Source organism: Salvelinus sp. IW2-2015, unplaced genomic scaffold, assembly GCF_002910315.2.
Source record: "Salvelinus sp. IW2-2015 unplaced genomic scaffold, ASM291031v2 Un_scaffold2764, whole genome shotgun sequence".
In the NCBI taxonomy this organism is placed as follows: domain Eukaryota; kingdom Metazoa; phylum Chordata; class Actinopteri; order Salmoniformes; family Salmonidae; genus Salvelinus; species Salvelinus sp. IW2-2015.
Genome location: NW_019944067.1, coordinates 20,244 through 29,506, shown reverse-complemented (window position 1 = coordinate 29,506; position 9,263 = coordinate 20,244).

Here is a 9,263-nt window from a genome sequence, read left to right as displayed (position 1 = left end):
GTCAGAGATCATAACACTCTACGTTAACAATATATCATCAACCTTGCGCTCTACTCTTCAAGATCAATGCCCACCTCCTACTCTTCAGAGATCATACACCTCTCAGGGTCACCATACAATATCATCACCTCTACCTCTTCAGAGATCATCAGCCTCTACCTCCACATATATCATCCACCTCTACCTCTTCAGAGATCATAAACTACACTCTACATATATCACTCCACCTCTACCTTTCAGAGATCATACACCTCTACCTCCACATATATCATCACCTCTACCTAGCTCATCTCTACCTCATTCATCCACCGACTTCGAGATCATCACACCTCTACCTCCACATATATCATACACCTCTACCTCTTCAGAGATCATACACCTCTACCTCTTCAGAGATCATACACCTCTACCTCTACATATATCATATACCTCTACCTCTGGGGTGGAAGCGTAGCCTAGTGGTTAGAGCGTTGGACCCAGTAACCGAAAGGTTGCAAGATCGAATCCCCGATCTGACAAGGTACAAATCTGCCGTTCTGCCCCTGAACAAGGCAGTTAACCCACTGTTCCTAGGCCGTCATTGAAAATAAGATTTTTTTCTTAACTGACCTGCCTACCTCTTCAGATATCGTACACATCTACACATATCATAAACCTCTACCTCTTCAGATATAATACACCTCTACCTCTACATATATCATAAACCTCTACCTCTTCAGATATCGTACACATCGTACACATCTACAGATATCATACACCTCTTCCTCTACATATATTGAGGTCAGGGCTTTGTGGTGGCCACTCCAATACCTTGACTTGTTGTGCTTAAGCCATTTTGCCACAACTTTGGAAGTATGCTTGGGGTCATTGTCCATTTGGAAAACACATTTGCGACCAGCTTTAACCTGTCTAGGACCCCATTCCGCTAGCGGAACCCCTCGCCAATAAAATTGCAGGGCGCCAAATACAAATCAACCGAAATCTCATAAATCAAATTTCTCAAACATACAAGTATTAGACACCATTTTAAAGTGAAAATTCTCGTTAATCCAGCCACAGTGTCTGATTTCAAAAATACTTTACAGCGAAAGCTCCACAAATTATTATGTTAGGTCACCACCAAGTCACAGAAAAACCCAGCCATTTTTCCCGCCAAAGAGAAGAGTCACAAAAGCACAAATAGAGATAAAATGAAACACTAACCTTTGATGATCTTCATCAGATGACACTCATAGGACTTCATGTTACACAATACATGTATGTTTTGTTTGGTAAAGTTCATATTTATATCCCAAAATCTTATTTTACATTGGTGTGTTAGATTCAGCCTTAGGAAGTGAAAAATAACCCACATCCCACTGTGTATTTGATAGGGGTGAGTTCATAAACTACAAACCTCAGATTTCCCACTTCCTGTTTGGATTTTTTCCCAGGATTTTGCCATATGAGTTCTGTTATACTCACAGACATCATTCAAACAGTTTTAGAAACTTCCGAGTGTTTCCTATCCAATACTAATAATAATATGCATATATTAGCCTCTGGNGATGATCTTCATCAGATGACACTCATAGGACTTCATGTTACACAATACATGTATGTTTTGTTTGGTAAAGTTCATATTTATATCCCAAAATCTTATTTTACATTGGTGTGTTAGATTCAGCCTTAGGAAGTGAAAAATAACCCACATCCCACTGTGTATTTGATAGGGGTGAGTTCATAAACTACAAACCTCAGATTTCCCACTTCCTGTTTGGATTTTTTCCCAGGATTTTGCCATATGAGTTCTGTTATACTCACAGACATCATTCAAACAGTTTTAGAAACTTCCGAGTGTTTCCTATCCAATACTAATAATAATATGCATATATTAGCCTCTGGGACTGAGTAGGAGGCAGTTCACTCTGGGCACGCTATTTTGTGAAGTGCACCAGTCCCTCCTGCAGCAAAGCACCCCCACAACATGTCGCTGCCACCCCCGTGCTTCACTGTTGGGATGGTGTTATTTGGCTTGCAAGCCTCCCCATTTTTCCTCCAAACATAATGATGGTCATTATGGCCAAACAGTTCTATTTTTGTTTCATCAGACCAGAGGACATTTCTCCAAAAAGTATGATCTTTCTCCCCATGTGCAGTTGCAAACCGTGGTCTGGCTTTTTTTATGGTGGTTTTGGAGCAGTGGCTTCTTCCTTGCTGAGCGGCCTTTCAGGTTATGTCGATATTGGACTCGTTTTACTGTGGATATAGATACTTTTGTACCGGTTTCCTCCAGCATGTTCACAAGGTCATTTGCTGCTGTTCTGGGATTGATTTACACTTTTCGCACCAAAGTACGTTCATCTCTAGGAGACAGAACGCGTCTCCTTCCTGAGCAGTATGACGGCTGCGTGGTTCCATGGTGTTTATACTTGCGTACTATTGTTTGTACAGATCAACGTTGTACCTTCAGGCGTCTTGGGTAATTTCTTTTGATTTTCCCATGATGTCAAGCAAAGAAGCACTGAGTTTGAAGGTAGGCCTTGAAATACAACCACAGGTACACCTCCAATTGACTCAAATGATGTCAATTAGCCTATCAGAAGCTTCTAAAACCATAACACAATTTTCTGGAACTTTCCATGCTGTTTAAAGGCACAGTCAACTTAGTGTATGTAAACTTCTGACCCACTGGAATTGTGATACAGTGAATTACAAGTGAAATAATCTGTCTGTAAACAATTTTTGGAAAAATGACTTGTCATGCACAAAGTAGATGTCCTAACTGACTTGCCAAAACTATAGTTTGTTAACAATACATTTGTGGAGTGGTTGAAAAACGAGTTTTAATGTCTCCAACCTAAGTCTATGTAATCTTCCGACTTCAACTGTATGTCTTCTCCCCAATATTTAAAATGGGAAACGATTGGGATTCCATAAATAGAGATGGAGTCCTCCATCAGGGGCTGATTTGGAATTTTTGCAATTCGTTCCAGTCATTGGCAGTAGAGAACTGGAAGGAAAGGCGGCCAAAGGAAGTGTTTGCTTTGGGTATGACCAGTGCAATATACCTGCTGGAACGTGTGCTACGGGTGGGTGTTGCTATGGTGACCAGTGAGCTGAGATAAGGCAGGGCTTATTATTACGTGATTAAACTAATCATGTAAATGTAATTAACTAGGACATCGGGGCATCAAGGAAATTTCTTCTGATTACAAAGTTATAATTTTCCGAATATAACTCTTCAGATATTTTAATATCTGATCAATTAGTCTTCTATTAATGAATTATTCTTTACCTCAGTCTCATTCCAAACGTCGTAAATTGTTGGTTATCTGCACGAACCCAGTCTTCACTATGAGTCATCGGTGTTGGGCTGTAAGCACAACCCCCACCTGTGGACGTCGGGCCCTCATACCACCCTCATGGAGTCTGTTTCTGACCGTTTGAGCAGACACATGCACATTTGTGGCCTGCTGGAGGTCATTTTGCAGGGCTCTGGCAGTGCACCTCCTTGCACAAAGGCGGAGGTAGCGGTCCTGCTGCTGGGTTGTTGCCCTCCTACGGCCTCCTCCACGTCTCCTGATGTACTGGCCTGTCTCCTGGTAGCGCCTCCATGCTCTGGACACTACGCTGACAGACACAGCAAACCTTTTTGCCACAGCTCGCATTGATGTGCTATCCTGGATGAACTGCACTACCTGAGCCACTTGTGTGGGTTGTAGACTCCGTCTCATGCTACCACTAGAGTGAGAGCACCGCCAGCATTCAAAAGTGACCAAAACATCAGCCAGGAAGCATAGGAACTGAGAATTGGTCTGTGGTCACCACCTGCAGAATCACTCCTTTTTTGGGGGTGTCTTGCTAATTGCCTATAATTTCCACCTTTTGTCTATTCCATTTGCACAACAGCATGTGAAATGTATTGTCAATCAGTGTTGCTTCCTAAGTGGACAGTTTGATTTCACAGAAGTGTGATTGACTTGGAGTTACATTGTGTTGTTTAAGTGTTCCCTTTATTTTTTTGAGCAGTGTAGATGTTTTGGTGGTTGTCGGTATTCGCGTCCCAGGTTTACATAATTTCTAGCTGCAGACTAGTAATTAATATCTAAGATTTGCTCTTATTATGTAGGGATTGATAGTCTCAGAGTTTAACCGTTTCCCGCCGTGTAGCCAATGCTCCATGTGGTATGGTTAGGAATTCAATAACACAGCTCACCCTGTGGGTCAGCTTATCTCATCTCATCATCTCATCTTAGTCAGCTTACACCGAGGTACGCGTGGTCTGAAGAGGATTTCCTCAGAAGGGGATTCTATTTGTAACAATAGGAAAGGGCTGTTCCATGATCATGTCTGTGCTCACGGGGGCAAGCAAATGACTTAGTTAAACTTGAAAGGGAATAAAATACTCTCACTTAAAGGTTTAACATCACATTACATCATTTCACAAATAGTTTCATCTTTACTCATTCATTTTATACAATAATTAGATGCAAACCCCATAATTGAGAAATGTACATATTCAGAGATATAGTCGTGTGTTTCCTGTCCTCTCTGAGGTCACCAAATGAAACACACTTGTCACACCCGTCCCTTAACCTATCTCTCTACTCCCGTCATTCCTCCCCTCCCCTCTCCTCTCTCCTCTCCCCCGCAATCGTTCCACCTGGCCAATAGCCAGGGTAAATACAGAGCGCCATATTCAAATAAAATGATATAAAAATCAAACTTTCATTAAATCACACATGTAAGATACCAAATTAAAGCTACACTCGTTGTGAATCCAGCCAATGTGTCAGATTTCAAAAAAGCTTTTCGGCGAAAGCATAAGATGCTATTATCTGAGGACAGCACAAAAGTAAACAAAGAGAGAAGCATATTTCAACACTGCAGGCACGACACAAAACGCAGAAATAAAAATATAATTCATGCCTTACCTTTGATGAAATTCTTTTGTTGGCACATAAACATCACAAATGGTCCTTTTGTTCGATTAATTCCGTCGATATATATCCAAAATGTCAATTTATTTGGCGCGTTTCATCCAGAAAAACACAGCTTCCAACTTGCGCAACATCACTACAAAATATATCAAAAGTTACAGGTAAACTTTACCAAAACATTTCAAACTACTTTTGTAATACAACGTTAGGTATTTTTAAACGTTAATAATCGATCAATTTGAAGACGGGATGATCTGTGTTCAATACAAAAAGAAAACAAACTGACGCAACTTTTTTGGTAATGTGCCTCTCTCAAACAATTTACTTCAAGTGACCCTCCTTTACGATGGCCGTACTTCTTCATTACACAAAGGAATAACCTCAACCAATTTCCAAAGACTGGTGACATCCAGTGGAAGCGGTAGGAATTGCAAACAAGTCCCTTAGAAATCTGGTGTCCCAATGAAAAGACATTCACCTCAAAAAAATACAAATTCTGAATGGTTTGTACTGCTACATAAGTTCTGTAATGCTCACAGATATGATTCAAACAGTATTAGAAACTTCAGAGTGTTTGCTATCCAAATCTACTAATAATATGCATATCTTATATTCTGGGGATGAGTAGAAGGAAGTTGAAATTGGGCACGCTATTTATCCAAAAGTGAAAATGCTGCCCTCTACCCCGAAGAAGTTAAGTGTCCACGGACCATTCCCACCTTCTCACAAGTGGACCTTTTGTATCAAATTCCCATTTTGGGGATTTAGGAGTTCGGCCACGTGAAATCCTTTGTTCTCTCTGTGTCTCTCTCTCTGCATGACCAGGGGGAAGAGAGTCTCCGCCAGGAATTTACGACCTGAGATAACAGAACCTGGGTGTAGGAGAGAGTGAGAGAGAGAGGGGGATGCCACGATCTATACCCAGAAAGGGCCAGGACATGACTGTGTTAGAGTGTTCTCAACAAGCACTCTTCAGACCAGGTAGCTTTTGTTCTTTCCAAAGTCAAGACACAACTTCATTTATTGATATTCTTTGTGCGTCAGGTGTGTTTCTTGAAGCGTTGCTACAGTATATCATTATGGTTGCTAGGGTATTAACACAGCTGGAACATTTAATAGGTGAGTTTAGGCCTTTCAACTTCCAAGAGAATAGCTAGCGTTGCCATTGTTTTAAAGAAAATCATGTATTATTAATGATGTAATTATCTTTAGTGTTAATCCCCCCCCCAGATTCTAATTGGGATGTCGAGTCTTATGTTCCTTTTGATGGCATAGAAAGCCCTTCTTGCCTTGTCTCTTAGATCATTCACAGCCTTGTGGAAGTTACCTGTGGTGTTGATGTTTAGGCTGAGGTAGGAATAATTATTTGTGTGCTCTCGGGCAATGGTGTCTAGATAGAATTAGTATTTGTTGTCCTGGCAGCTGGACCTTGTTTTGGAACACCGTTATTTTTGTCTTACTGAGATTAACTATCAGGGCCCAGGTCTGACAGAATCTGTGTAGAACATCTAGGTGCTCCTGTAGTTTTGTACATGTTGTATCACTGGGGAATTATGTTTTTTAAAAACAGTTACAGAGTTTAATGGCTGTGATAGGAGAAATCTGACATTGTAGTTACTCCACAATACTAACCCAATTGACAGAGTGAAAAGAAGGAAACCTGTACAGAATAAAACTTGCATCCTGTTTCTAACAAGGCATTAAAGTAAAACTGCAAAGTATGTGACAAAGCAATTCACTATTTGTCCTGAATACAAAGTGTTATGTTTGGGGCAAATCCAACACAACACATCAATGAGTACCACTCTCCATATTTTCAAGCATAGTGGTGGCTGCATCATGTTATGGGTATTCTTGTAATCGTTAAGGGCTGGGAGTTTTTCAGGATAAAAAATAAACGGAATGCAGCTAAGAACAAGTAAAATCCTAGAGGAAAACCTGGTTCAGTTTCCTTTCCACGAGACACTGGGAGATGAATTCACCTGTAAGCAGGACAATAACCTAAAACACAAAGCCAAATCTACACTAGAGTTGCTTACCAAGAAGACAGTGAACGTTCCTGAGTGGTAGAGTTACAATTTCGACTTAAATGTACTGTTTTTACTTAAATGGTTTTCTAGCAATGATCTAAATCCAATTTGAGAGAGCTTGAAGAATTTAGAAAATAATAATTGGCAAATGTTGCACAATCGAGGTGTGGAAAGCTCTTAGGTCGTGCCTACACTTGACACTTACATGCGACCTCTGCTATCAGAATACGTAGATCGCATTGAAAAGACGGGTCTAGACGCACAAAAGGTATCTCTGTTTTCTAATTGTGTTCAGATCTGTCTGTCCACTTCAGGAGCTGGTCAGGGATGCGTTGTGTGCGGATTTCTCCTCAGTCTGGATGCAATCAGGCTGCCAAAAGGGCATACAGTGGGCGACATCATCAGCACTCCTCCCACAAGTCTCCAAAATACGTGTGTTTTGGGACTGAGAGGCAACTTTTCTTTATAGCTGTGTTCCTAGCGTGTGAGGAACGTGTTTTGCTCTCTCATCTCTCTATCTCTCTCTCTCTCTCTCTCTCTCTCTCTCTCTCTCTCTCTCTCTCTCTCTACTCTCTACTCCCGTCATCCCTCGCGCCCTCCTCCCCTCCTCTCTACTCCATCCCGCACCTCCTCCTCCTCCTCCCTCGCTCTCTCTCTCTCTACTCCCGTCATCCCCCTCCTCCCTCCCTCTCTCCTCTCCCCCCGCTCTCTATTTCTCTACTCTCTAACTCCCCTCCTCCCCTCTCTCCTCTCCCCGCTCTCTATCTCTCTACTCGTCACTCCCTCCTCCCCTCCCCTCTCTCCTCTCTCCCCCTGCCTCTCTATCTCTCTACTCCCGTCATTCCCTCCTCCCCCCCCCTTCCCTCCCCCCGCCTCTCTATCTCTACTCCGTCATCCCTCCTCCCCTCTCCCTCTCCCCCCCGTCTCATCTCTCTACTCCTGTCATTCCCCTCCTCCCCTCCCCTCTCTCCTCCCCCCGCTCTCTATCTCTCTACCCCGTCATTCCTTCCTCCCCTCCCCTCTCTCTCCTCCCCGCTCTCTATCTCTCTACTCCTGTCATTCCCCTCCTCCCCTCTCCCTCTCTCCTCTCCCCCCGCTCTCTATCTCTCTACTCCTGCCCGTCATTCCCCTCCCCCCTCCTCCCTCCCCTCTCCTCTCCCCCGCTCTCTATCTCTCTACTCCCGTTCATTCCCTCCTCCCTCCTCCCTCCCCTCTCTCCCTCCCCCACTCTCTATTCTCTACTCCGTCATTCCCCTCTCCCCCTCCCTCTCTCCTCTCCCCGCCCTCTCCATCTCTCTATCCGTCATTCCCCTCATTCCCCTCCTCCCCTCCCCTCTCTCCTCTCCCCCGCTCTCTATCTCTCTACTCCTGCATTCCCCTCCTCCCTCCCCTCTCTCTCTCCCCACTCTCTATCTCTCTACTCCTGTCATTCCCCTCCTCCCCCTCTCCCTCTCTCCTCTCTCCCCGATCTCTACTCTCTCTATCCCCTCCCCCTCCCCTCTCTCCTCTCCCCCGCTCTCTATCTCTCTACTCCGTCATTCCCCTCCTCCCTCCCCTCTCTCCTCTCCCCCGCTCTCTATCTCTCTACTCCTGTCATTCCCCTCCTCCCCCCTCTCTCCTCCCCCGCTCTCATTCTTCATACTCCCGTCCATTCCCCTCCTCCCCTCCTCTCCCTCTCCCCGTCACTCTCCTCTACTCCCGTCATTCTCCCCTCTCCCTCCCCTCTCCTCTCCCCCCGCTCTCTATCTCTCATATCCTTATTCCCCTCCTCCCCTCCCTTCTCTCTCCTCTCCCTCCCTTCTCCCCCCCCCGCCTCCCCCTCTGCCAGCTGGTGACAGTAATGGCCTACCATTAGGATTGTCTCTCCCCAGGCTCAGAGTGTCTGCCTGTCTCTCTCTCCTCTTTAAAGTGAAGTGGGAAAATCACTTGGATGCCTATTGCTGCCCCCCCCCCCCCCACCCCAACACACACACAAATCAGAGGATTAATTCATTACAGCACAGTAATGGTGGAACATTGCCCTCTAGTGCCTCTATATGCGAGAGAGAGAGAGAGAGAGAGAGAGAGAGCAGAGAGACCCCCCCTAGTGCCTCTATATCGAGAGAGAGAGAGAGAGAGAGCCCCCCCTAGTGCCTCTATAATCAAGAGAGAGAGAGAGAGAGAGAGAGAGAGAGAGACCCCCTAGTGCCTCTATATCGAGAGAGAGAGAGAGAGAGAGAGAGAGAGAGAGAGACCCCCCCTAGTGCCTCTATATCGAGAGAGAAAGAGGAGAGAGAGAGAGAGAGAAGAAGAGAGACGAGAGAGACCCCCT